Below are 27,834 nucleotides of genomic sequence, written 5' to 3'. Positions count from 1 at the left end.
TTAAGGAATTCATTTTTTAAAAATCATTTTTATTGTAACTGCAAGTATGTGGACATACACATGCCACAACAACCATATGGAAGTCAGAAGACAACTTTGCGGAGTCAATTTTTTCTTTCCATGTTTAAGTGGGTTCTGGGGATCAAACTCAGGTCAGGTTTGTTTGATGTAAAAATCAGTGGTGCTAGAGACATGGCCCTTCAATAAAGAAGATTCTTTATTCATCCAGAGGAAATGATTTTGTTTGTCAGTACCACGACAAACACACATGATCACATGGATCCTAACTGCTGGCTACTGGAGTTCTTACAATATCCCTCTGACCAATGCAATCACCAGTAATTGTTGCAAACTACACACTTTAGGTTGACTTTTATTTCTTTTTTTTAATTAATTAATTAATTAATTAATTATTTTTATTTTACAATACAATTCAGTTCTACATATCAACCACGGATTCCCTTGTTGTCCCCCTCCCGCCATCCTCACCTTCCCTCCAGCTCACCCCCCATTCCCACCTTCTCCAGGGCAAAGCCTCCCCCAAGGACTGAGATCAACCTGGCAGACTCAGTCCAGGCAGGGCCAGTCCCCTTCTCCCAGGCCGAGCCAAGCGACCCTGCATAGGCCCCAGGTTTCAAATAACCAACTCATGTAATGAGCACAGGACCTGGTCCCACTGCCTGGATGCCTCCCAGACAGATCAAGCCAATCGACTATCTCACCCATTCAGAGGGCCTGATCCAGTTGGGGGCCCCTCAGCCATTGGTTCATAGTTCATGCGTTTCCATTCGTTTGGCTATTTGTCCCTGTGCTTTATCCAACCTTGGTCTCAACAATTCTCGCTCATATAAACCCTCCTCTTTCTCGTTAATTAGACTCCCGGAGCTCCACCTGGGGCCTAGCCGTGGATCTCTGCATCCAGATCCCTCAGTAGTTGGATGGGGTTTCTAGCACGACAATTAGGGTATTTGGCCATCCCATCACCAGAGTAGGTCAGTTCGGGCTGTCTCTCGACCATTGCCAGCAATCAACTTTCAGTTTTCATATGAGCCTACACTGGTAGCACTGTGTAAGTGTTTCACAACTTCAATGCATTTCTTCAGGTTCTCTAGAGTGAAATTTTTAAGGTGTAATGAGGCACAAATCTAACAACAGTGAACATTTAAAAGATTCCTCTCTAATTTCAATTTTCTGGTGTAAAACAAGTTTGGAGGAACAATTAATGGTGTCAGCATATGTTGTATGATAGAACTTTCCTGGAAAGATGCATCTACTTACCCAAAATGGGAACTGACAGCAGACATAAGTAAGATGCCACTGAAGTCAATCTTCTTGAACCAAGGAATTTTATTTGGATTACTACCAGGAATGTGGGGAAAGATTTGCTTACAAAAGCCATGAAACTCCAACCCAGCATGGGATACAGCTTATGAACCTTATGGACGTCCAGAGCATTCCTGCAGACGTATTTAGAGGTTGGAGAGTGTCTTTTCTTGGTGGTTCATTTCATTAGGGCCCCTTTTAAGCAGCATGTTTGGTCTGAGTTTCTTCATGGGAGTTATATATGGCTAATCCTATCAGTTTCAGGGAATTCCTAAAGATATATAGAGGTGCTACTTCCCGTTTAGTCAGCTTCTCTTCAGTACACAATGTTTCAGTCTCCAAGGAACTACTGTACTACTGCATTTTTTCAGACTTCTCCATTTTGGAATTGCATGTAGTATTTGAGGTTGAAAAGAAAAACATTTAGTGAAAATTTTTCTACATTGTCACATTTTCAGAATTTTTCCTCAGCACAATCTTTTGATGTTTTCTATGAGTGGAACATTGCTTAAGAAACATCAGAGACGTCGTACAGGAGAGAACCCTTTCAAATGCAGTAAACATTGCGAAATCTTCACTCACTTCTCAGGTCTAAGAAAACATCAGAAAATTTGTGCTGGGGAGAAAAGTTTCCACAATAATAATGTAAATAATATGGCCTATACTTTTGCAAAGCTATCATTAGAGACCTCTGCATTCTCCACACTGGATTATTATTATGAACATGAGAAACCTGGAAAAGTCTTTAGGTGGACTAAAAACATTTTTTTGTTTTTTCACAAAAATGAATCGAGCAATATTTTTACCACAAAGAAATGATAAATATTTAAATAGAGATATTTACCCTGAGTAGAATATTCCACAATGTATATGTGTGTCAAAACAGCACATAATGCTAAAAAATGTGCTATGCTTTTATCTCAATTAAACAAATAAACCTTAAAATAAATACAATTACAGAGTAGGTTTTTCTCTACCAATGTCATATCATAAAAAGTAAACTCCTTAACTTCAAATAGTTTTAACAGTTTGTTTATGTAGTTCTAGGACTTTCAGACAGTTAAGTACAACCTCATTTTTGTTGTTCATATGCCAAAACACATACAATGAGAAGTGTTTATTTTTAATCCTAGAACTTGGATGATGCTTTATGCTTTATCAACGCATATACTTACCAAAAATCTTATGGAAAGGATAGGGAATATATTCTTTAAGCAATAGGTACTGATAAGTCCTTTTCCTTGTAGTTTATCATGAAAATTATCTGTAAACATCATTCCATTTTTGTGTATGTGTGTGTCTGCTCATAAGTGTGCAGGTACGACTGCCACATGTCCTTGCCCTCTGTTTTCTAGGGTTAAAAGTGCATATCACCCTATCCTGTTTTGTTTTGTTTTGTTTTGTTTGCCTTGGTTGTTGGGAATTGAATTCAGGTCCTTACAAGGCAAGCAATTTATTGAATCAACCATCTCTTCAGTATCCAATAATTCACATTTGTATTAGTGATCAGAAACTATGCAACCATGCGAAAAAAGCAAATTATCAGTCTATAGAAATTTTGAACTAAAATTTCAAAGAGATCTCTGCCATGTATGAAAGAATAAATGAATTCATTGGTACTTTACATGTCTGTCTTATTCTCAACATTCTGTTCTTTCTGCAGACATCGTATGAACACTATTACACAGGAACTTCTGTTCCTTCTTACATTATTCTGTTGTGTGTCCCTATAACACTAAACCTATGGTAATGATCCAAGAAATAAATCATTTGCTTTTCAACTATTTTGCTCCATAAAATTACATTTGGGGAAATAACTCTGAGCATTTTCATGTCCATGCCTAATCCTTGAAAACAGCCCTAGCAAAGATAAGGCATTTGAGGATGTGTGTTGGAAATAGCATGTTAAGAAAAAAAAAAAAAAGGAGAGAAGATGGAGAAATGGCTTGACATTTAAGAGCACTTACTGATCTTCCAGAGGACCCGAACTCAATTCCTAGGTCCTGTATGGAGGCTGACAATTGTCTGAAACTCTAATTCCAGGGGATCCAATATCCCTTTCTGGCATTTGTGGCCACAAAGCATGTACATGCTGCACATGATAAATAAATAAATCTGCCCATCACTTAAAAAGAATATTATATTCAATTGGGGAATTTTATCACTCCATTTTATTTTTAACAAATTTCAATATGACTGAAATAGTGTGAATGAATTAAATCTTAAATTACAGCATAAATATAATTATGTATTTTATAAAATATTTATAATGTAAGATCATCATATAAATGCTGTTTTGACCATGAGTTTTAAATTTACCTTATATTAATAAAGAACTCTAATGTTTAAACATGTAACATATTGTAATTACTCAAAAACTTATTAAAACTCTTCAAAATAAAAAAATAAAGAACTCTCTATAATTATAAAGTAGAATTTGATGCTTATATCGTAAACAGTATCTACAATGTAACTGTAATAGTGACTCTGTTCTCTGTTAAACTTACTTCATTTGGAACCATAGAAATGTTGACAGTGCTTCATCGTACAAGTGGTCGTAATTTCCATGATATTAAGAAGAGAAATAATACTGAGCTCAGCAGAACCTCTTCTATGAACTTTTTGTCATGTATTTTCCCATTCCTTTCAAGAAAGAAATGCACTATCCTCACCTATTTCTAACAGCTTTTTATGAAGATATGTATTTTTTGGAACCTAAGTCAAAATTGAATAGGTTATCTTTTAAGAGTGGTTAAATGGTTCATAATAGTTCGTTCTGATTTTTTTAGAAAAAGTGTTATGGTGCACATTCATATTTGCACTAGTGTGGTAATGTCTAATTAATGTTCTGTTGCTTTATGGTAACACCTTATATGTTTGGTTGTGAGCCTAGCCTTTAACAGCTGAGCTGTCTCTCCAGCCCTTACGGTAATGTCTTAATAGCTTATATTCTTTGAATTAGACCTGAAATTACTCTGTCCATTTTGCAGATTTGATATAATAACTACAAGTACTTAACATCATTTATGATTAACTAGACATTAAAATTCCATGCTATTATTCCTGTCTCCTTTCACTTCAGTTGCTATGATAAAATATCCTAACAAAAAACATTTTGGAATGAAAAAGTTTATTTTAGCTTACAATTCTAAGTTGTAGTCCATTACTGCAGAGAAGTCAAGGCAGGGCTTAAGTAGCCAGACACATCACATCCTCAGTCAAGAACCAAGAGAAATGAGTGCACTCATACTGCCTGCTTGTTTATTTGCTATCTTTTGTCAATCTTACACAGTTTGAGGTTCAGCTTAGGGAATGTCACCACCCACTATGGGCTGAGTCTTATACATCAATTAATAGTAAAGACAATGGCTCCACAGACATGCCCACAGGCTAATATTATTTAGATAATTGTCACTTAAGACTCTTTTCCTGTTACTGGGTTGCCTTATCCAGCCTCTAAATGAAAGCTTTCACCTTATCGTATTGTATCTTGTTTTCTCCTGTTTGACTTTGATCTCTTGGAGGCCTTCTCTTTTCTGAAGAGGAAATGGAGGGGAATGGATCTGGGGGAGAAGGAAGGCAGATGGGGGGAGCTAAGACAAGTGGAGAGGGGAAACTGTGGTTTGGATGTATTGTATGAGAGATGGATCTGTTTTCTATAATAAAAAGAATTTAAAAGACTGTTTTCTCAAGTGATTCTATGTTATTTCAATCGAATAGTCAAAACTAACCCACACAGCAGAGTTGGGAAATCTGTGGGAATCTGTTAGCTCATACGGCTGAAACTGTGGGCTTTGTAGTGGATTCTTATCTGTGTTATATGTGTTGGTAACTTCATATAAAACAACTCACATATCAACTACAACTTTCTTGGCTCTTATCTATCTTTATGCTTCTTGTTTCCCTTCATGAGCATCCTATATATGCTGTATTATTTGATGATTTTCTTTTCTATTAGCTATGGCTGAGTGCATGAAAGTAGTTCTTTTCAAGCCTCGAGTTGTATCCAACACTTCTAATAAGTAACCTTGGATAGATGTCTAAAAGGCAACTGTCAGTGGACTAAATTCATGAAGTCAGTTTGATTGGAGGCGTTACTTCACTACATGGCATAACCTTTAAAATGACATTTAATACAACTGTAAGCCTAGTTTCAAATTATAAAAACATGTGAATCCACGTGTGCTATTGTACCTCTATAACCCCACTATTCATCAGGTAGAAGGAGAATCATTGCTACAATTCTGAACTTAGCCTGGAGTACATACATATCCTGTTTTAAAAAAATGATGTAGCCTAAATATTTTATTCTAGGATTGGGCTTAGATATTTTCAGCAAAACACAAGCTATAGGGAAGAGTTTCTATCTCAACAAGACAAAACAGACAGAACAACAGGTGACTATCTGAATATATATGTAAACATGACAACTTCATGAGATGTCATGAGAGTACTTGGTAGTTACCATGTCTTAGTTTGGTAACACAATAAAAATGATTTTTCTATAAAAAAGAGATGACTAGTTTTCTTGGTGGACTCATATACGCATTGTGATCAATAATAATGTTAAGAATTTTAATTGATTGTTGTAATTGTGTGAATGCCTTTTTATTGTTTATTGTATCATTATAATGGTAATAAGGTAAGTAAAGTTGTTTTCTCTACTAAATTTATAATTATAGAATAATATGGCATACAATTGATAATGTCTATGAATGTGGCCTCTGTGTTTACCTTCCAGAAAGATAACAACTGTATCATTATCTAAATTATGTAGAAATTATCTTTCCTTGGATAATCTAATACAGGAATAGAATTTTACCTGAAATTAATTGTCACGTAAGTTATGACTAAACATTGAAAATCAAAATTGTTAACACTATGTCATAATTTCAAAATGTAGTAGATTGTTTTTGTCTTAATATGCTATCTATTATCATATCCCATATTCATGTAAGAGTTCAATAGGCATCATTAGCTCTGTAGTCAAATTTAAGAATAAAGTACTTAGGCTACATTATTTGGTTCTAAAACATGATGTTTGTGTCATTAATGCAGTAGTTGGGAGAATCTCACCCCAATACATAGCTTTTAAACTGATTCCCATTACTGTCCCTCCTTGTATGTGATGTATACCCTCATAAGTTCACAAACGGAAAGGTGTTTCCGCTCTTTCTTAGCTATCTGTGGAGTGATTTTAGAACTTCAGGGCTGAAGACCAGCTGAAAAGAGTAGGTCACATTGAGCTTAGGTCACTCTATCACTCTACTGTCTGTCTGCCTCTGACAGATGATCCCATCAGCATGATGTTCTCACTCACCACAGGCCTTGGCTCAATAGAGCCATGGGAACATGAAGGAAACTTCTGAAGTGATAAGCCAGAAATAAATTGTTCCTTCCTTTAAGTGTTTGTGTCAATATTTTGTAGAAGAAAGCAAAAGCAACTGGTATCATGAGTGTCAGAAAATTACTTGAGTTTCTAGGGGTTCGGTGTCCCCTTCTTTAAAAAGAAAAAAATAACATTCAAAATATAATTATGAAGACTCAAATTGTTAATATAAAAAAACAGCATCAGCACCTGCTTTGATAAGGACTAGCTGTTGTTCTAGTGTGCAAATCAATTTTGGTGTTTTATAAGAAAGGCCATTCTTCAGCAAGCTTTCACTTAACTTAGAAAGGTTTCTGGTGTAGCTTTCTGGCTGGATTGCTTCAAGTCAATATCTTTTCCCTTACAAGTGTTGACATTCCCTTGTGGCAGAAAAGAAATCAACATTTTGAGTCACTTGTTTTAAGTAATGAACCAAGGCCCAGCTTTGACACCTATTCATTTAGAGTCTATTTTCGATAGTGTTCTAAAAATGCTGAAGGTCCAAGCTCCATTGGATCTAAAAAGTCTGGCGTTTTCCCTCTTAGTAACAAGTTGACATAGTACTTATTACTGTGCTGTGATGAAACTGAGACAGATTAACTATCTGGAGTTATATCTATAATTCATCTTAGCAAAAGTATTAGAACTAATGTGAAAAGGGATTTTGAGGCACCTTACACAATCAGAACCCAAACTCTCCTCATACATTCAAGGAACAAGGGAAAGAAAAACACTTGTAATCAGGAGCCTGAGGTCAAATCCCCACAATTTCAAGAAGAAAGAAATTATTTACCTCACAGCAGAGATATCAATAGTACATATTAAAAATGACACAATTGTGGAAGAAAATATATAGTATTGCAAGCAAATGTGTTATAGAATTCTCTAGAAAAGCATGTTATCCAGGAATTGATGGAAATTCATATTCACATTTATGACAATGGTGACAAACCTCTATTCTGGCATCTTTCTCCTAATGACAGATATCTGATATAGAAATGATTTCAACACATAATCCCTCTACTAAGCCTCTGCATCATATTGACATTTTATATTGCTATATTTCAGGAGAATTGATGCCAAATATTGATATAAATGCTCATAACCATGTGGAAATAAATAAGGAAGAAGAAATGCCTGGAGTGGAATAGTTTTTAAAAATAATGCCAAAATTGACTTTGGTGGTCATGAGCATATGTGAGAAAAATACTACACAAAAGAATTTGAATTCCCACAAATGCTCCCTGGATGACTTTGCAAGTCCTTGTGATGAGTACATCTAGACTCTTTTTAGCATGCTTAAGCATGGCAGCTCTATCTTTAGATGCTGAATAAAGGTTTGTGGGACAAGGAGTTATAACAGATGTTGCATATATTCTTCTCAACATTTATACACTCACAATATTTTTCAATTCTTTGCTTTGAAAGACATTATCCTCCTCACATGGGTGCCAGTGGTAGTACTCAATACCACTGTAGAAAATTAACGTTTATTAATGGAGAGCAAAGTCATATCCATAACACCCCTGACTAGCTGCTTCAGACATTCAAATAAAAATGCAAATATGAGACAAGAGCTGGGCAGTTATTTAAAAGGCACCTTTTAAGAAAATCAAAGAAGTAATTTTCTAAATTAAGTTCAAAATGTGTGTGTGTGTGTGTGTGTGTGTGTGTGTGTGTGTGTGTGTGTGTATCAATATTACTATTCATTGCGTAACTTGCAATTGAATTTGGTGTCTCACTGAAAAGTTAAGCCAGATGTTGTGGCACATACTTTTAATCCTGACACCTGGAATAGAAAAGCAGGAGTCTCAGAGTTCCAGGACAGTCTGTATATAGTGATAAGTTTCAATACTTTGCCATAGAAAGGGCTTCCCATTTCTATTATAAAAGCAAGCTCTGGCATAGGCTTTATTCAGAAAATTATTGCTGATTGTACCTCTTTTAGCTAGAATTATGTAACAGATTCTGAAGTTTTCTTAAGCTCAATTATTGTCATTGAAATTCTCTACAATGAATGCAGGAGCTTATTGCCTAAACTAAACAATGTTTTAACTTATTCTGTAGCTTTTGAAACTGCCATGTTAATGTTAACTTATATATAATCTTAACAACCTTGGGCTACCAAAGAAATAATCCAAAAAAAATGTTTCTGTATTTGTCTAATAAGAAATTTAAGAAAAATACTCTTTTTTTATTTTTAAATTAATAAAGCTGCTCCTTCAAACCCATATCTTTTGCAAGTAAATTAAAGTTCTGAGCTCTTATTTCTCCACTTCTACATTTTTTGTCTAACTAGTTCATTGCTGAAAAACTCACATAACTCTTTTTTTCTTTTCCAGCTGTATATCACTTTATGAAACTATAACACTGACACTTTATCCAACTCTCCAGATTGTGGGGATGGCTTCAATGAGTCCTACACTCATTAGAACATCCTGTTATTCCCATTCTTCTTTTGTATCACTCACAATGTAATTGATATCTACCTGTTTCTAGGTTAGTACCTCATTCTAGGTTACTGTGGTGGATTGAGTAAAAGTGACACCAATAGACCCAAGTAGTTGAACATACGGACCCAAGCTGGTAGCACTGTTTCGGAAAGGGGTGCAGACTTGCTGGAGGGAGTATATCACTGGGAACCAGCTTTGAGACTTCATAGCTTTGTCTCTAGCTTGTTCTTTATCTACCTCTCTCCATTTTGTGTTTGCAGTTGAGATGGGGTCTATTCGTGTGCTGTGTGGTTGCTTCCTTCTGCCATGCCTGTCCCACCAATGATTTTCACTTGGAACCAAAGTAATCTTTCCTTTAAGTTGTTTTGTTCATGGTGTTTTATCACAGCAATAGAAAAATGAAGACTATAACATCTTGCCTTAGTTTGAGTTGCTATTGCTTTGGTAAAAACATAATGACCAGAAGTAACTTGGAGAGAAAAAGTGATTTCATTTTACACTTCTACATCACAGTTCATCACTAAATGAAGTCATTGATGGAAGTCAGGACTGAAACTTAAGGCCAGAACCTGCAGGCAGGGACTGAGACAAGAGCCATGGAGGAATGCTGCCTACTGGCTTGCTCCTCATGCCTTACTCCTCAGCCTTCTTTCCTATACCATCTAGGAACGCCCTGGCTAGAGGTGGCACCATTCCCAGTAAGCTGACATCAGCCACATCAATAATTAATCAAGAAAATATCCTATAGACTTGTCAGTGGGACATTCTTAGAGAGGCATTTTATCATTTCAACAGGCAACTCTTTTTTTTTTTTTTTTTTTTTTTTTTTTTTTTTTTTTTTTTGGTTTTTCGAGACAGAGTTTCTCTGTGTAGTTTTGGTTCCTGTCTGTCCTGGATCTCACTCTGTAGACCAAGCTGGCCTCAAACTCACACAGATCTGCCTGGCTCTGTCTCCCAAATGCTGGGATTAAAGGCATGCACCACCACCGCCTGGCCCTCAACAGGTAACTCTTATAGAGGCATTTTATAACTTAGGATTCCCTCTTTATATTTATGTCTAGGTTTATATGCAATTGACAATAAACAAGCATCACACATTCTTTGCATTCAATGTTTTTCTAGTTTGTTTATAGGAACAAGATCTATATAACATTGTAAATTATTCATTTAATTCATATGTAATTTTTTAAGTTCCACATAGTCTTAGGATTCATTAAGAAGATTTAAAACTGCCTGGCAGTGTTGGCACATGCCTTTAAGCTTAGCACTCGGGAGGCAGATCTCTACGAGTTAGAGGCCAGCCTGGGCTACAGAGTGAGATCCAGGACGGGCACCAAAACTACATAGAGAAACCCTGTCTTGAAAAACCAAAAAAGAAAAAAAAGAATATTTAAAACTTACATTACATCATCATCTATCCCCATTTGACACATTACTTAATAGTAACAGATATAATATAGTCCTAGATGATATTTATCTGCTTCAGAAGAGAACAACTGTTTTCCTTATATAGATGAGTGCTTTTCATATTTTTTTTTTTGGTTTTATATTTTGAGATAAAGTTTCTCTATGTATCTTTGGAGCCTGACTTGGAACTCACTCTGTAGGCCAGGCTGGCCTCGAACTCACAAAGATCCCTCTGTCTCTACTTCCTGAGCGCTGGGACTAAAGGTGTGTGTCACAATTGCCTGGTGTTTCAAATAAATTTTTAACAAACATGGCCTAATATTTTCTTAAAGGCCGGGTAAACTATTAGTTGGAGTCTGTATCAAGTGTGGAGAGTAGCTTCTAAAAAAAGATGTGTAGGAAGTAAGAAATCTCAACCAATGATTGAGAGTGATAGGTTCTTATGAAAGATTGTCCCTTAATCATCTTTTTATTTCTGAAATATACGATTATAACAGAATACTAAAGTAATGAAATATGTAATCAACATAAGAAGTGAAAATCATGGGAATACCATGAAAAAAGACTTAGAGAGAAACATAATCATGATAGGACTGAATGATGATTTTAAATAGTTTGATAACTCCAGGCCATATGAATTTATATCTATTACTGCAAACGTTATGTATCAAAAGACTTTTTTGAGATTATAACACAATTATAACATTTCTCCCTTCCCTTCCCTTTCTACAAACACTCCTATAATGCTCCCCACTCCCTTCAAATTCATGGCTTCTTTTTCACTGATTGTTATTGTCTGCATATATGTACATGTATTCATGTATATATTCCTAAAATCAACCTGTTCAGGTTAATGTTATAATGTTACTTGAATGTACTTTTTCATACATAATGCTACTTACATAATGTTATTTGTAGGCATTTTTTTCAGGGATGATGGATTGGCACTGGAAAAACCAGGTGTGCTCTTTCCTAGGGAACATCACCTCTCCTATGGCCAGCTTTCCTTGGTTACCTACAGCTCTTTGTGTAGGGTTTAAGCCTCTAGGGCTTTGCCCCTTCCGTTTTGGCATGGTCATTGCTGTTGACCTTATTTAGCTCAGATTTGGACATTCATGTTGGTGAGACTTTCTGGGTATAGCTTTTGACATTAGTAGGAGACAAAAATCTTACAACAAACTTCTGGATACTCTGGCTCTTATAATCTTACTGTCCCCTCTTCAGCAGTGTTCCCTGAGTCTTAGGTGCAGGACTCATGTGTCCTTACACCTACAGATAAGTGTAGCTTTCACCCTCATCAGGGAGACTTCATGCAATAGACAAGAGAAACTAAAGAAAACCACAACCAACCGAAGGGCAGGGTTGTGAAGGCCAGTCCCAATGGCATTCGAAAGACTTAAAAATTAAATATGTTGTCCAGGGAAACTGTCGGGGTATCTGTGAAATATCTGTCAAAAGGTAAATCCTATCTCAGTAACTTATGAGTGCCATGATAGTTGGTACTACTTTAGAAGCTACTAAACCTTACTTTTTCCTTTCTCACTCTTGGAAAGATATATTTCTACAAACTGGTAAACTGCACAGGTAAATGATGTCATCTATATAAATTGCCTAAGAGCATTGCAGCCATAGTGTAAGCCCTCAACAAATATTACCAATTACATTCATTTCCTTATGTAACTTCTAGATGTACCTACATTTCATTGACTGTTCTCAAGGATGGGCATATTTCCAAAAGCCTAAGGAAACAGAATATAACAGAGATCTGTAGCTGAGATATGAGATCTAGCCTTACTCATTTTGCCATACCAGATGAGATTTGAAAGTTCAGCAGTGAAACTTCTCTGTTAATTGGGTTTAACACAATTTGTATGTGGCCTAAATCCATGCATGTGTCTTAAACCAAAATAAATAATAAATAAATAAATAAACCAAAAACAACTACAAAACAAAGAAAGAAACTGTCTACTAGCAACATCTTGTCTATTTCAAGCATGGTTATTGCCCTTCACGTCCCAGTGATATGTTAGCTCCCACCTAACAATCTTGTTTTTGTAGCCTGCCTAGGCATGGACAATTGCGGAAAGTTTACCTGATAAAACTAGACAAAGCTCCAGCATCATACCAAGCATTCTCTACTGGTATCACATACTAATTTATAAGAAATGGAAGGAAACTTGGAACCTACCATCTCTTCCTGCAAAATGTTCAGCAAATCAAGGTTGCTTTAGTGAATAGGTAATAGAAAGAAAATAAAATGAAGATAAATGGGAGGTAAGTTGTAGAGTGGCAGCAACAGAATCTTGCCTTCAGGTGATGCTGATACGAGGCAGTGGTAGGGACTCAGTCCAGGGAAGGGACTAGCCACTCAACAGTACAGTGGTGTTGCCAGTTCATCTAAAATTTTCCATGGATGCTGGAAAATTTTTAAATCTCCACAGTTAATTCAAAAGATGAAAACATCAGGAAATAAGTAAAATAAGGTAGACACTGAGAACTTTGAAGATAAACACAACAAGTTTAATAAGCAGAGAACACATGAGTGTCTGTGACTTGGTTTCTTACCTCTTTGTCAATTCATGATAACAACCTTCTTCATTCAAGGATAAATCACAGGAATGAAAAGTTAAGCCACATAGTACAAACAGGGCACACATAGAAGGGCAGGAAGAAAGAAAACTGAAAGTGATCTGCATTAAGACTGTAGTTTTTCCCTTTAGTGATCTTGAATAAAGAGGACATGTGAATTGTTGAATACAAATAAACTAGAAGTAGCGATGGCTGGTGATGAATTATATCATCTGTGAAGTATTGGTTTGAATCTACCATCCAGAGCTAGGCAGAAAATGTAGGAGTGAATAGCTTATGCCCTTGAAAGGTATATCCTTTAAGATCAGCAAATTATATATATTTTTCCAACTCTATCCCTGATTCACAATTCACAGACTTGTGGCTCATCTGTCAGTACTTAGCTCCATTTTCTACTCTGCGGTCTCACTGCAGGAGTTTCACAAGATGGAAAATTCACTTAGGCTACCTGCTCTAGATAAAAGTCAGGACTGGTGAACTAAATCCCCAGAGCCTCTGGTACATACTTCAGTTAGACAGAGAAAAAAAATTCTAACTGCACTTGAAAGAAAATGACCCTGGAAAATAGGTTAGCAAGGCAGCAGGAAGTGTGAGCCTGGGTATGTTTTGAATTTTGAATTCTAAGTACTCTGTATAGGCAGAAAAAAAAAGACGTTTTATGCCTCTAGCTAAGAGACCAAAATAAAACAGAATTCTACCACCCTGTTATCAAACCATAAACTTCCTCAAGAGGCTTGATCCATAAAGTTTCATGCATGAATTATTTGCAATTAAAAACATAACTTTGTACAAATTTAAAAGCTCACTCATTTTAACAACTTAGATAGCAGATTTTTTTTCTTTCTGAAATGGAACTGCTCAATAGAAGAGGGCAAAGATGTTTATCAAGCCATACATATCACTATAAGTTTTCAAAGCACTATATGAATATTATTTGAAATTTTGGTACTCAAAAACATTAAAAATATCTTTACTTTTTCATGAAGCATATTGTCTGCATAACAAAACATTGATTAAAGGAACAAGAATATTTGTTTGGGGCAGAATAAATTTGCAAGAAAAAATTTAGGAGGAGATTGTTATTTCTCACAACTCCAAAGCACATATAACAAGTCCTTGTGTTGTAGACAAAACTCTGCTCCTGAAATGTATTACAAGGAGCAGATAGCTAGAAAGACAGACATACAGACAGACAGGTAGACAGATGGTAGTGATATGTAGAGGATGAGGGAATGAAGGGATTGTTTATTAAAATGGTTACATTTGAAACCTTAACACAAAAATCTCTGTGCTATTTGTAGGGTAGGACTTAAATAATGTTAATAGTAAATTCATATGTTAATTGATATGTTAACCAAAAATACATTCTTGGGGTAAGCATGGGTGAACTGGTGTGAAATCTCCCAAAAATTAAAATGAAGACCAAGGTTTACATTCTGAATTTTAACCCTTTAAACAGACTTTTAATGTATTTATTCCGCTTTAATGTTTAGTTGGTAATGAGTTACTGTAAGATTTAATAATAATTTGCATCAAAAATACTTATTCATTAGCTTGGTGTAAACAACTTAAGGCTAATTGATATAAAGACACCTCCACTACTGAGATGATACAGGAATTTGCATTTGAAAAAACTTTGAAACACACACACACACACACACACACACACACACACACACAGATAATATAATCAAATACCTCTTGTTAAAACTGTCTCAATCTGTCTTTTGTTTTGACGATAAGATACTCACGTTTCAGAGATATGTACATTTTCTCAGATGACTGGAATTTTAATATCTAGAAGTAATTCTTTGTATTGTAATAAGGCAATTGTCATGATCCCTGAAAGGAGCCCTAAGTTTATTTTTAGCTTCTGCAAGTCTAGGCTTGCAATGGTGGGACTGGGATACCCATCCAGCCACCAAACCAATGACCCACAACCTGTCTTGCATACAGCATGCTCTAGGGCAGCGGTGGCTCAGAGCTTGTAGGAGTGTGGGAGTGGTAAAGCAGTGACTAGTTTAACCCAGGCCCAAGGCGCTAGAAGGAGCCCATGCATCCACTGCCTGGATGGCCAGCATCAGGAAGCAGGCTAGCACAGAGACCTAGTGTAGAACCAAACAGGACGGACAGAAAAAAAAAAAAAAAAAAAAAAAAAGCTTTACGTAGATAGAGAAGTACAAAGGGGGAAAGGGAAAACTCCCGACAAACATCTCACCCATGCAATGTACATACAGCCATTTATACTTCAGCTGAAATCCAGCTCCTATTTGTTTGCTTTTTTGCCGCCTATAGGCCATTACTTCACACCAGCTTAAGTACACTCATTCCAGTGATTTTTCCTTTCAGTATTCAAAGGGCATCTTAGCTGGGGGAAAAGTCATAGAGATACATTTTCCCTCTGGAGAAGGAAAAAAAAATGAAAACTTAATCTTTGTTCATGTTGGGTATAAATTGAAAATGAAATACGTATTTCTCTAAGTAAGAATTCACTTAAAAACTCATTATTCTGATTGTGTGCCTTCAATAATTCTAAGCAGAACTGTGATAATATGTCTATAAAACATTCTAACACTCCCAAGCCTGTAGAAATCCTTATATGTTGACTACGAAGACAAATCAAATGCTTAGAAAATCCAGACAATTCAGGATATTTTATTTCAGCAATCCAAGGAAACCCTTCTCCCCTTTGTCATCTTATTGTTGTTTTTCTTTCTTACTTTTTTCTTTTCCTTCTTTCTTTTTTTGAAACAAGTCTGCATCTTTACAGCAAGAAGTGTTTCCAGCTGATGTGTCTGATTGAGCTAGCTGGTAAGTTTTATTGCTTTCAAATAGACAATGAAATAAATGCCCAGTGGAGGAAATTGCATGGAGCTTAACTGGAAGGCAAGTTAGCCTCTGGCTAGTGAACATGCCCAGCTGTGACCACTGGCTTCTATCCACTCTAAAGTCTAAAATGTAAAACAGGAAGAGGAGACAGAGATGGATATTTCATTAAGACAGATGAACTCAGAAAGAGCGGTGATGCAGAGCGAGTTAATAAGGGGAGTAGGAATAAGTGGTGGTGCCCTTATTACCAACGTAAAGCAAATTGCTCAGGGTCCCATAAATCTTTTCAGGTTCAGTCCTCTGTGCTCAACCAGATGAGCAGCCTGGGGGGTTTTCCATGTAACCTGCTCCAGACCCTTCAATTTTTTCATCATCAAGTGAAAGGTATTTTCACTTCTAGTAAGGTTTACAATGCAAATTCTACTATTAAAACATTAATATTGTACCACCCATTTGAATGCTTCAATATTCTGAAGACTTTTCATGGAGTTGCTGTGGGTTCTATGATGCATAAATTCCCTCTCTTTAGTCATGTAAGGATACTTTTAACATCACCTTACAAAACAAAAACTTACCTAATTTACTTCAATCTGTTTGCTACAGTAAATGTTTTATTATTATTATTATTATTATTATTATTATTATTATTATTTGTTTTGTTTTTCAAGACAGAGTTTCATGGTGTAGTTTGGAACCTGTCATGGAACTCACTCTGTAGAGAAGGCTGGCCTTGAATTCACTGAGATCTACCTGTTGCTGCCTCCCAAATGCTGGGATTAAAGTCATGCACCACCACCACCTGGCAAATGTATTATTCTTATGGTCTTATTACCATTATTAAAAATAACTTCACAGATTTTTTTTCTGTAGATAAATATGAGTTTAGTCACTGACTTACTTTGGTTCTTTTGTTACTATGTGATCTATTGAGCATTTCTTTGCCTCAAAAATGGAAGCAACAATCATATTGTCCTCCTAAGTTGTACTAAAAATGAAAGTGTCTTTTATGAAGAAAATAAATGTGTTAAGTTCATTGTAATCACTAAATTACTTCTTTTGAGCATGTACACACATAGGCATACATGCATACACATAATTTAAAATAATAAAAGTAAATAAGTTAAAGAACAATACCTGTAATTTATCATTAAATAATTAACTTTTTCTCTCTTTAAATAAAAATTTTCCCTACTATGTGTCACTCCTTGAGCTTCTATATCTTGTCCTTTCTTTCAAAATCTACATTCCTGAAAAAAAAAATTGCCTACATTAACTGTCCATTTCTTCACATACACTTTCTGGCCAATCACATTGGCCATATTGATTCTACTTTGGGGCTGAAATTGTCTTTTGCATCTGCTCTGTTATCATGTTGTGCTTTAGCCCTCTTTCATGTGGTTTTATATCTGTGTTTGCTTCATCTCTCCATTTTAGCCTGCTTTGTAGCTAAAAGTTTTCCTGTGTCCTCTCTGGTCCTTAGCCGCTCAGACCCAAGTAAACACACAGAGGCTTATATTAATTAAAACTGCTCAGTCATTAGCTCAGGCTCACTACTGACTAGCTCTTACACTTAAAATTAGCCCATTTCTGTTAATCTATATGTTGCCACATTTTCCATGACTTTACTTGTGTGTCATTACATGCTGCTCCCTGGACAGTGGGCTTTTGTCTCCTGACCCAGCCTTCCTCTTCCCAGAATTCTCCTTGTCTGCTTATACTTCCTGCCTGGCTACTGGCCAATCAGTATTTTATTTATTAACCAATCACATTCACAGCATACAGAGTGACATCACCCATCACCTCCTCCTATGTCATCCCATTTTGTTGTCCATCTCTGAATATACAGAACTGTAATATTGCTTCTGTAGATGATGTGTTTTATATGAGTTTCTATTGCCTTTGTTATTCTTCTATCCTTAATTGTCTTCATTTCTTCCTTATTTTCCCTTGCAGGCAAATCTGACATTGCTGTTTGCTACCTGTTCTCTTGATGGTTATTAGATAGTGACCTTCAGACAGTAACATACACTTCATTACACTGGACCTGTTAGCTTGGGTGTATCCCAAGTGCTTCTTTCTCAACATGTCCAAAAGTAAGCCCAAGATTTCTCATGTCCTACATTAAAACCAATCACCTGTCTAAGTTCATCAGTCCATTAACACAAAGTAATGTTAATTCAATTATTTGAGTGATGCTTGGAAGACACCTCTAAATTATGTTTCTCCTGCTAATGCAATACAAAATCTGCTACCAACAGTGGTATCTTTATCAGGTTTCCCTTTTTGTTTGTATATATGTGCCATTACCTCAGTCCAAGTAATATTACTTCCTGAAACTTTCCAGTGTGCCTCATCTCTCATAGTATTTCCTTACACATGGAGATATCTTGCAAAGAACCTTAAAATGGGGGTAAGTGATGCCAGAAATGTTAAGGTCAAACTGTTAGCATTGTGCTTGTAGGATGAGGGGGAAGGAATGACTAAGTTCTATAATTCCCTATTTATTTAGCTTTACAGAATATAAAACATAAAGGGAGGAGTAAGGAAAGTCTCTTTTTTTAAATACTTCATACACATTTTGAAAACACTTTTCTTATTTTGAAATTCAGCAACTATGCCTTATTATTAGGTCTGAATGTCTCACAATTTTCATATTAAAACACTGTTTGTTCCCAGGACATCTTAGAATGAGGTTTCATTACCTTAATTTACAGGTGGCTTATTTATAGCTTATGACATAAATATTCTACTTATTTTAGTTTATTTATTCAATAGTCATGTCTAGTTTCACTCAACTATTCTTGGGTGTCTCTATCATTCACCCTAGATTTTTATATACACTGTTGCATTTCCTTAATTACTCTCTTACACATTTTTACAAATTCCATTTGGCTAGATTGAGTTTTAGATCTGATCTTAAACATGACAGCTAATACTGTGTAACTTTTGTTGTATATTGAGTTTATACTAGACATTGAAAAATGTTTTAGACAAAATTTTTGAGTTCTTAAAATAATTCCTAAAGAAGAAAGACTGCCCTGGATTCCAGAAGAATGATAAATATGAACTTTGACTAAAAAGCCTCTTAGATACTATATATAACTGAAGTATAATACAATAAGTTATTTAACTCTTTCCTCAGCTCTATAGTATTTTTCTGTGTGTGTGTGTGTGTGTGTGTGTGTGTGTGTGTGTGTGTGTGCGCGCGCACGCCAGTAATCATGGCCAGAACCACTAAAGCCAAAGTTCCAGGTAAACACTTTGTTTTCTTTATTTGTGGATTTACATGACTAGTATTACTAATTGCATCATTCAAAGTTAAGTATGTAGAGGTAGTTTACAAAAAAGTCTGGTGTCTGGCATTAGTTTACAATCTATTCACAGGCCAGTGGACAAATCCTACTATGTATATCGCTGTTAAATAGCTATGAAGTGAGTCTTAACAGAAGTGGATTATAGGTCAAAGCATGACTACAGAGAGTATATCCTAACAAACCAGGTTAAGCAAAAGCAGATTTCTAATGTTAATCACAGTTTATTTAATTTAAAATAATTACTGATGTCAAATCTAGTTTCCATGCCTGTCACACTCTATTAGGCTTAAAGCTGAAAACACCAGAAGAGTCTGTGAACTAGACAGTTTAGTAGCTCAACTCTAACTAAATGCTGCTGTCTTGGAGAAAAATGATAAAAATCAAGTAAGGATGATTCATTTACCCCCAGTTTCTTGAATGTGTCCTCATTTTTCCTCTTGTGAATCTATTACTATCTTCTTTAAGCCTATTTCAAATTCAAGGTTAAGGAAAAATGATAAGAAAAATAAAACAGAAGAGACAAATACCAACTTTAATACCAAATGAAAGCTGTGGCTTTTCAGAAATGTATGCCAGGTTTTTCAGGCACCCACTCCAATAAACATCCTTCAAACCAAAATGGTTGTATTATTGCATTTATTTGTATTCAGTTAGTCACACAGAGTAGAAATTTTTAATTACCATAATATTAGTAGATACTATTTCTTAGAATTACTTTTTTTTTTTTTTTTTACAAAAGTTGATTACCAAGGAAGGTTAGAATGAAAGAGAAAAAGAATGAATACTGCATTCAATTATGGTATATCAAGATACGGCTAGCACAGCCATTTAACCGGTCCCTATAATATCTAATTATGGTATATCAAGATATGACTAGCACAGCGTTTTAACCAGTCTATACAATATCACTTTCATCTTCTTAATTATAGATATTTTCTGCTTCATTATTTCTGATGGGAAATAAAAGTAACGGACTAGCTACAGATGTGGATTCTACACAAGTAGTTAATGTGATGTGTACATAGCACTATCTGTCAGAATCTTTATTCAGTGTGTTCTAGAAATGTTGTGATTCAAACCTTTTATTAATCCTAAATCTGCTAATGAAGCTGACTGTTAGATTTCTAGGTCACTTACAGAAATACTATTATAGGATGTCTACAATTCCGAGAGTCACTTGCATTAAGTGAAGGCATCACGTTACTTGTGTCTTCAAGTGCACTAATTCACTTTTTGCTATTGATTTCCGGGTGTTGCTGTTGACCTATGAGACTCAGCGTGACCTATTCCCATTTACAAGAACTCTTTGGAATCCCCTGGCTTGTCTTCATGAGGCCAGCTGACTTTGTGAGCTGCTGTTAAACCTTGTGTCATTGTGATTACCCCCGGGCTTTTCTCTCTATTGCTCCTTCTACCTTCAGAATTAATAGATTGGAGAGATTAGGTCAATTGGCATTTCTGAGGCAAGTCTGAATTAATTTTCTTTGGCTTGTCTTGTTGAATTTCACACTCCCTGAACATTTCTCACTGATAAGCAGATTATGATGCTGGCTCATGTACAGGGACAGCAACTCCAAATGCTGTATTGTTACCTTTTAGCACCATCAACCACAATGAGCATGATCGTTTATAAAGTTAAAGCTCTTCATTTTAAATTTGTGTCAAGAGGCTAATATAACTGTGATTTTAATTACTAAAAATCAATCTGAAATTAATGTGAAATTTAACAGTGGGAGATGTGTACGAAACCCAGAGACAATCAGCTTGGCCCTCACCTTGGGTGTTTTCCTCTATAAAAAGGCATTAACACAATGCCGCCTTTCTAGTTCACTGCCTTTCTAAGCTTAAGTCAAAAGAAGAGTTCCTAGGGATCTATTATTGAAATTTAAGTCATGGTAAATCAAACTTGCAAACAGTACCAATATTTTTCCCCATTTGCTACTTAAGGCAGCTTCTTGGTGAGAACAGTAATAAGGATTCACAGTTTTCAGTGTTTAGGAAATCATCAGTGTCATTAAGTTGAACAATTTTATATGAAATTCATATCATGGAAATTGTGAGAGACTGAAGAGAAAACTTGGTAGAATCATCACACTGACAGTCCATTTGTAAATGTTTGCAAAAGTAATACAAAGTGTACCAAAAATCATAGAATGTTAAGGTGGATTTTAACTTGTTATGATGCTGTGTTATTTACAACATTGTAGGTAAGAGAGAGTAATGGAAGCAATCTAAAGTGAAAATCTGTATGAGTATTATAAAAAAAATGAGACTTATAATGGTTACCATCTCTGATCATGGGTATACAATCAGAGTAAAGTGGCTTAGTTTGAAGAAGGGGGGCACAATGTAATTGAGTCATCTCCTTTAAAGTCACCAAAGCACCCAATATGAACAGCTAATACAGACAGGCCATGAAAAATCAACCACGAAATGGGGTTAGATCCATTCTTCTCAAGATACAGTATCTATCTTCCTGTGGTCGATTCCCTGACACACCCTTATGCACCCTCAGGAGTACTTCAGCAGAGAGTCCTCCTCAGAAACACTCAGTTGCTAGGACACCACTGGCCTCGGGTTGTCCTTTCTATTAAAGAGCATTCCTTTGTGACTGGGCCACTCATTTCTGCCCTGGATATGGGCATGTCTTGTGCTCTGTCCTTCGGTTTCTTTTCTCTCCCACTACTAACACTGATTATCTACTTTCAGACCTTTGAACAGCTCAGCGAAGTTCCCTAAAATATATTATGCCCCTACCTCTCAGGAGTGCTAAAATAAAGTAATTCCATTCATATATATGTAGGTGATGGGTGCTATAAAATTCTCTCCCCTAAAACAGACATTTGGTTTTCCCCTAAACCAACTGCCTCTATAGGTTCTTTATTTCCCTATTATTTCAGGTAAAAATCAAAATAACAAATAAACAAACAGCAACAACAACAATAAAAAAAACACAACTCAAGCAGCCTTTGCTTTCTATCATATTCTTCATCAAATCTCTCAACATGGCCTAGGAGCACCCACATATCAGCCCATATGCTAAATCTCACTATGTTCTATTATTCTCTTAATTATATCTTTGTCCAAACTATTATTACATTTACCCTTTTGCTCTGTCCTTTCCTCACTAAGTTTTCTCTATAGAAATTAAAATTATCTTTACAAATCAATAGGCAAGCCAAGTTACTCTTTACTGAAAACTTCAAATCATTTTATTCCCACTTATAATGAATTCTCAAACTTTACTAGTTGTAATGTCAGTGAACTGATTTTTGCCAACATTTCAGCAGAATAACATTCATAAGAACCCACACAGCAGAGATTTACCTACTAATTAAGAAGGCATTGCTTAAAAGAAGCACAGTAAAGTCTTCCTTAAACCTTCCTGGTAAATTTAGGGGCTAGAAAAACAATTCTAAAACATTGACAATCAGTACCCTGGAAAAGAAAATGACCAAGAATGTCTGCATTTCCTCAATGTAAAATTTGAACCTAGTTGCTGAGATGGAAAATCAAATTGTTATGTAGATTGGATGATTCCTGAAGTGACTATTTTTACTATTATAGTGACCACTGCAGTCAAATAAACTATTGATCCTGATAAACACCATTGTTCCACACCCACCCAACCCCTTAGTTACATTTGAGTCTGAAAATAAAACTTGTGAAAGATAAAGATTATAGACTAATTTTTTCTCAGAACAAGAAAGTAAACAAATGTCAAATATGATTACAATTCCTACCTTCTTCAACTTTGGCTTTCTAACCCTTAAGAAAAAAATGCATTTTTCATTGATTAGCAATGTCTATTCATATATAATTGAAAATCATGCTTTGTTGTATTAGTAATATTTCTTGTTAAAAAAAAAGAAGTACCAGAAATTATAAATTTGCTTCATTTTTGATAACTTATATGTATAATCAGTTTTCTCTTCCATGCAGCAGTAAAAGAAGGTGGACATTATTTCACAATCACGTGAGCATTGAAAAGCTCCTTTGGGTGTTTGGTGTCGGAATCATCCCATCAGACACCACAGAGAACAACATTTGTAACAAAAATAATATTGCTTCTTTAACAGTGGTACTTGCTGAGATAAGGCCATACTGCACAGGGGTCTAAATTCTTTCTTTCCATAAGTTCTTTTCTGTCCGAACATTGTATTGATCCCACTGACATCTCTGTGTATTTGTGAACTTTTATTTGTACTTGTATTTTAAAGGTTAATTGTGATCACAGTGAAGGGTTGTAATAAATTGTAAATAATTATGCCTTGATAAATGGACATCTATTGAATTATTTGAGAAATTAGTCTTATGATTTGGGGAACAAAAACTGTGAATCTTAAAAGTACTAATAAAGTTTTCACTATCTTCTGTTCAGTTAGTGTGACATTTTCTGATCTGTCAGAAGTTCATTCGCCCTTAAAATATCTTAATGCGTTGCCGGGCGGTGGTGGCGCATGCCTTTAATCCCAGCACTCGGGAGGCAGAGCCAGGCCGATCTTTGTGAGTTCGAGGCCAGCCTGGGCTACCAAGTGAGTTCAGGAGAGGCACAAAGCTACACAGAGAAACCCTGTCTCGAAAAAAAAAAAGCAAAAAAACAAAATATCTTAATGCATTCCTTTAGGCTTTCCAATTGTCTACAATGACTCTTCCCACCAAATGTGCATACTCCATGCCAAGACATATGACATGTGTGTCTTGCTGCTTTCACAGAGCAGCACTCGCCTCCCTAGCCTATCAAGTCCTCTCTATCATTGTCCTTGAAAGACTCTAACACTTCTTTCTTGACAGTCCTAAAATAAATTCAAGCGGTTAAAATAAATAGATTGTTTCTAGTCTGTCTATTAGAAAAAAATTAAAGATGTGGACTGAGGATTTATTTAAATGATGGGATGCTTGCCTAGAATACTCTACTCATTCTCCTCTATCACAAGGGAAAAGAGAACATCGCCACTTTGGTAGTTTACTTTAAATTGTATACCTTGATGCTATACATTCTTTAATGATGTTTCTGCCATATAGAGTTCATTCTGATTACTTGGTCTAGAGGTGTTCCTTAACTTATTTGTGTAGCAGAGAATGATGTAAACTTATCAGTGACTGTATGTTAATACACTTGTATTAAACTTTCATTTTTCAAATATATCACATAGCTCCTTGCAATCAATCTTTGAAAGCATGGGGCTTTATGTGTGGTTTTTGAGCTATCTCCCATAAAGCAACACTATATTAACATACTTCATTTCAGATGTCAACATGTGTCCTAGTCACCTGCAAAACTTGTCACAATGAAGATTCTGATTCAAGGGTATACGTTAAGATATAGTTATGCATTAACAGGATTCTAATGAAGAATTCATTGACAATCTGAAAACCCACATCTAATTCTACGTTTTGAATTTAATACCGCTGCTATGTGTCTGAAGATTGTGGGCCTGGAAGAAGCTAATTTCTTGAGCTAAAGTCAATGATTATTAGATGTGTTAAGCTTTATAATTAATAGCTATTGATGTGAAAGTGATATTCTTCTGCTAATTATTTTCTAGTATTACAAATATTTGAGTGTATGGAAGAGAGCCAACTAGAATTTAGCAGAAACTACACAAGTAAATGTTTCCACAGTCAATTATAGTACATAAGAAAATTGTAATTGATAGAAGAGGAGTTTAAGTTAAAGATAGTATTTTTGTATGTGGAGTAGATGTAATGCCACAAACAAGGATCATATTCTCCATGTGGAAATATATTCATCCTTGCATATAGAACATATTATTCAATTGATTAAAAAAAGCATGTATTTATTACCATATGATAAAATTATATTTTTGTCTGTTTAAGTGTGTGTGTGTGTGTGTGTGTGTGTGTGTGTGTGTGTGTGTGATTCATGTGCATGATGTAGGCAGGCATGGGCCATAGTTCAGCAAACAACTTGAATGTCAATTCTTACTTATTATCTTATATGAAAAAATATCTCTGTTGTTTTGTTGATGCATTATAGCTGGTCCATGAGCTTCTGGGAGATTTCTTTTCTCTACCTCATGTTTTCCTGAAGGACTTACCACTCAAATCACAGACTAGGACTACAACACCTAGCTTTATATGAATTCTGGGATTTGAACAGAATTATTCATGTTTGTGTGACATACACTTTATCTACTGAGTCATCTCACCCACCCAAGGCCAATAAATATTTACATGCAAAACGAACATAATCATGATTTAGTAAACACATCAATAATTGGAAATATTAAATATGTTCATGTATTTGACTTGTTTTTCAACATTCTGATAGAAATCGACTGGGACCATGTAGCAAAAATCTACCAAAAAAAAAAAAGTCTTTCTCAGTGACAGAGCAACCTTACACAATTGGCATTCTTCAAATATTAGAAGCATCTTAACTAAGGCAGAGTTTTTCACACACTGCATCTTGCAATAAAATGATGGAACTATGCATCTGGAAGAATCTGCTCAAAAGAATCTCTTCCTATCTTGAATGTGAAAAGGGTAGCATTGAATTAGCAATATGAATATTGATGGATGAGGACACGCTAAAAATAATTTATGTTGATTTACCTTTGAATATGTTTTGTAATCATGAAGTAGAGAACTCATTGTTTTCATATAATAGGAAAACAATTTTATTAGAGGAAGAAAGATTTATGTGGAGGTAGGAAATATTTAATGTAATAGAATGTATACCTTAACAAGCTTTCACCTCAAACTCTAATATGCATTCTAATCATTAGGGAACCTCTCTGAAATGCGATTACTGACTCAGTAAGCTTGGAGAGTTTGTACAGAAACTAGCAGGCCCCTCACCATTACAGACACACTGCATTTTGAGAGTCAAGATCTTAAAAAAATGGAAGAAATTAATGTCAAATGATTTATCATAAGAGGAAAAGATTAGAATGAATGAGAGGTAAAGGAAAAGTTATTTTAGCTGGTGACAGATCAATGGGAATACTTGTAAAGTATGTATAAATATTATCTTCCCATCAAGTTTCAGAAATTGAAAATTCAAGAGTTTCATAGACTGTTTTGTCAGAGTTTGTAAAAGACACTACTGAAAAAGAGAAAAATAATCAATGTTAGGATAATTTTAATAGGACTTGCTGTAATGACAGAGATGGAAGCGTAAGGCCTTTGGTCAATAAGTTAGAAATATTTTGTTTGTTCCTCTCTTTGCCTCAATGTGTGTGTACCCAAACATTTCTAACATTTTTCTTCTAAACTTTTGGATGCTGCGAGCATCTATCTTTCTCTGTATTATGTTTTCTATCTAACCTATCTCCCATAGGCATCAAAGCTGAACACGATGGTCATGCTGTTCCAGGCAGCCCTGAAAACCAAACAAAAGAACAAACACATCCCAACGACTTAAAACCGGCAGCCAAGGGAGCTCTCCGGGTAACTGGATGCTTCTCTGATCCTCCCAGAACATATAAAAGACTCTTTCTTCAGTTACTGGAAACAATCATAACCGCCTTTCCTTGAGTCTGCTTGAACCTCTGGGGACAGAGGAAAGACACAGTATAGAAATGCACACCAGAGTGACCAAGGCAGGATTTGATTTACACGGGTTTGCTAGCTGTAAGTTGTGAGGATCAGGTAATGGATTGCCTTAGATACAGTTTCTATTTCCAGCAGAGGACCCTCAAATACATCTCAAAGGGTCTGGTATAAAATCCAGTTTTCTAAAATACAACAGACCAAAACATCTTGTTAAACTCCATATGAGATCTGTGTGTGTGTGTGTGTGTGTGTGTATATATATATATATATATATATATATATATATATATATATATATATATATATATATATATATCTCCATGACCACCAGATTGTGGTGCATGCCTCTAGACTGTATTGAAATCCTGAAAATGTACCTAACTATTTGAGTTGTAGATAGAAAATTTATTGATATTAATTTACACAGACTTTAAAGTTGATACTCAAGAAATGATTGGTTTTAACTTGTAAAGCGTAACTTTGAAAGCATATTAAAGTTTACTACTTCATATGATAAACTAATTAATTTGGATCTTAAGTGGAATTTTCTAAAGTTTCTTAGGTTTAACACAGTGACTTCTGTACTTCTGAGTTTTCTGGTTTTGCTAAGTCACTTTCCTGTATTGGCCATGTAAATAATATACTGGCTTGAATATATATAATATTTTCTGTCATTAAGGCCTCTTGATTCTCAATTAAGAATAAGCACTCCTGTTAAGAAGAACCAGGGTTTAGTTCCCAGCATCTATGTCAGCCAGCTCACAAATGCCTTTACCTCCAACACCAGATCATCCAAAACTTTCCTTCTCTCTGTGGGCAGAAGAAAATAGTAGGTGTGGTGATAAAACACCATGATGGATTACTTAAATCAGATAAACAAGAAGAGAGAATTTGGTCTGTTTTTTTTTTTTTAAATGATTTAGTTAATTATTATGTATATGGTGTTCTGCGTACTCTTAACCTCTGAGCCATCTCTCCAGCTGAGAATGTAGGTTTTAAACAAAATGAAATAAATATTCTTAAAACAGCT

This window comes from Peromyscus eremicus, chromosome 9 (genome assembly GCF_949786415.1).
Source record: "Peromyscus eremicus chromosome 9, PerEre_H2_v1, whole genome shotgun sequence".
In the NCBI taxonomy this organism is placed as follows: domain Eukaryota; kingdom Metazoa; phylum Chordata; class Mammalia; order Rodentia; family Cricetidae; genus Peromyscus; species Peromyscus eremicus.
The sequence above is the reverse complement of the archived record's forward strand: the minus strand, read 5'-3'. Positions refer to the sequence as shown.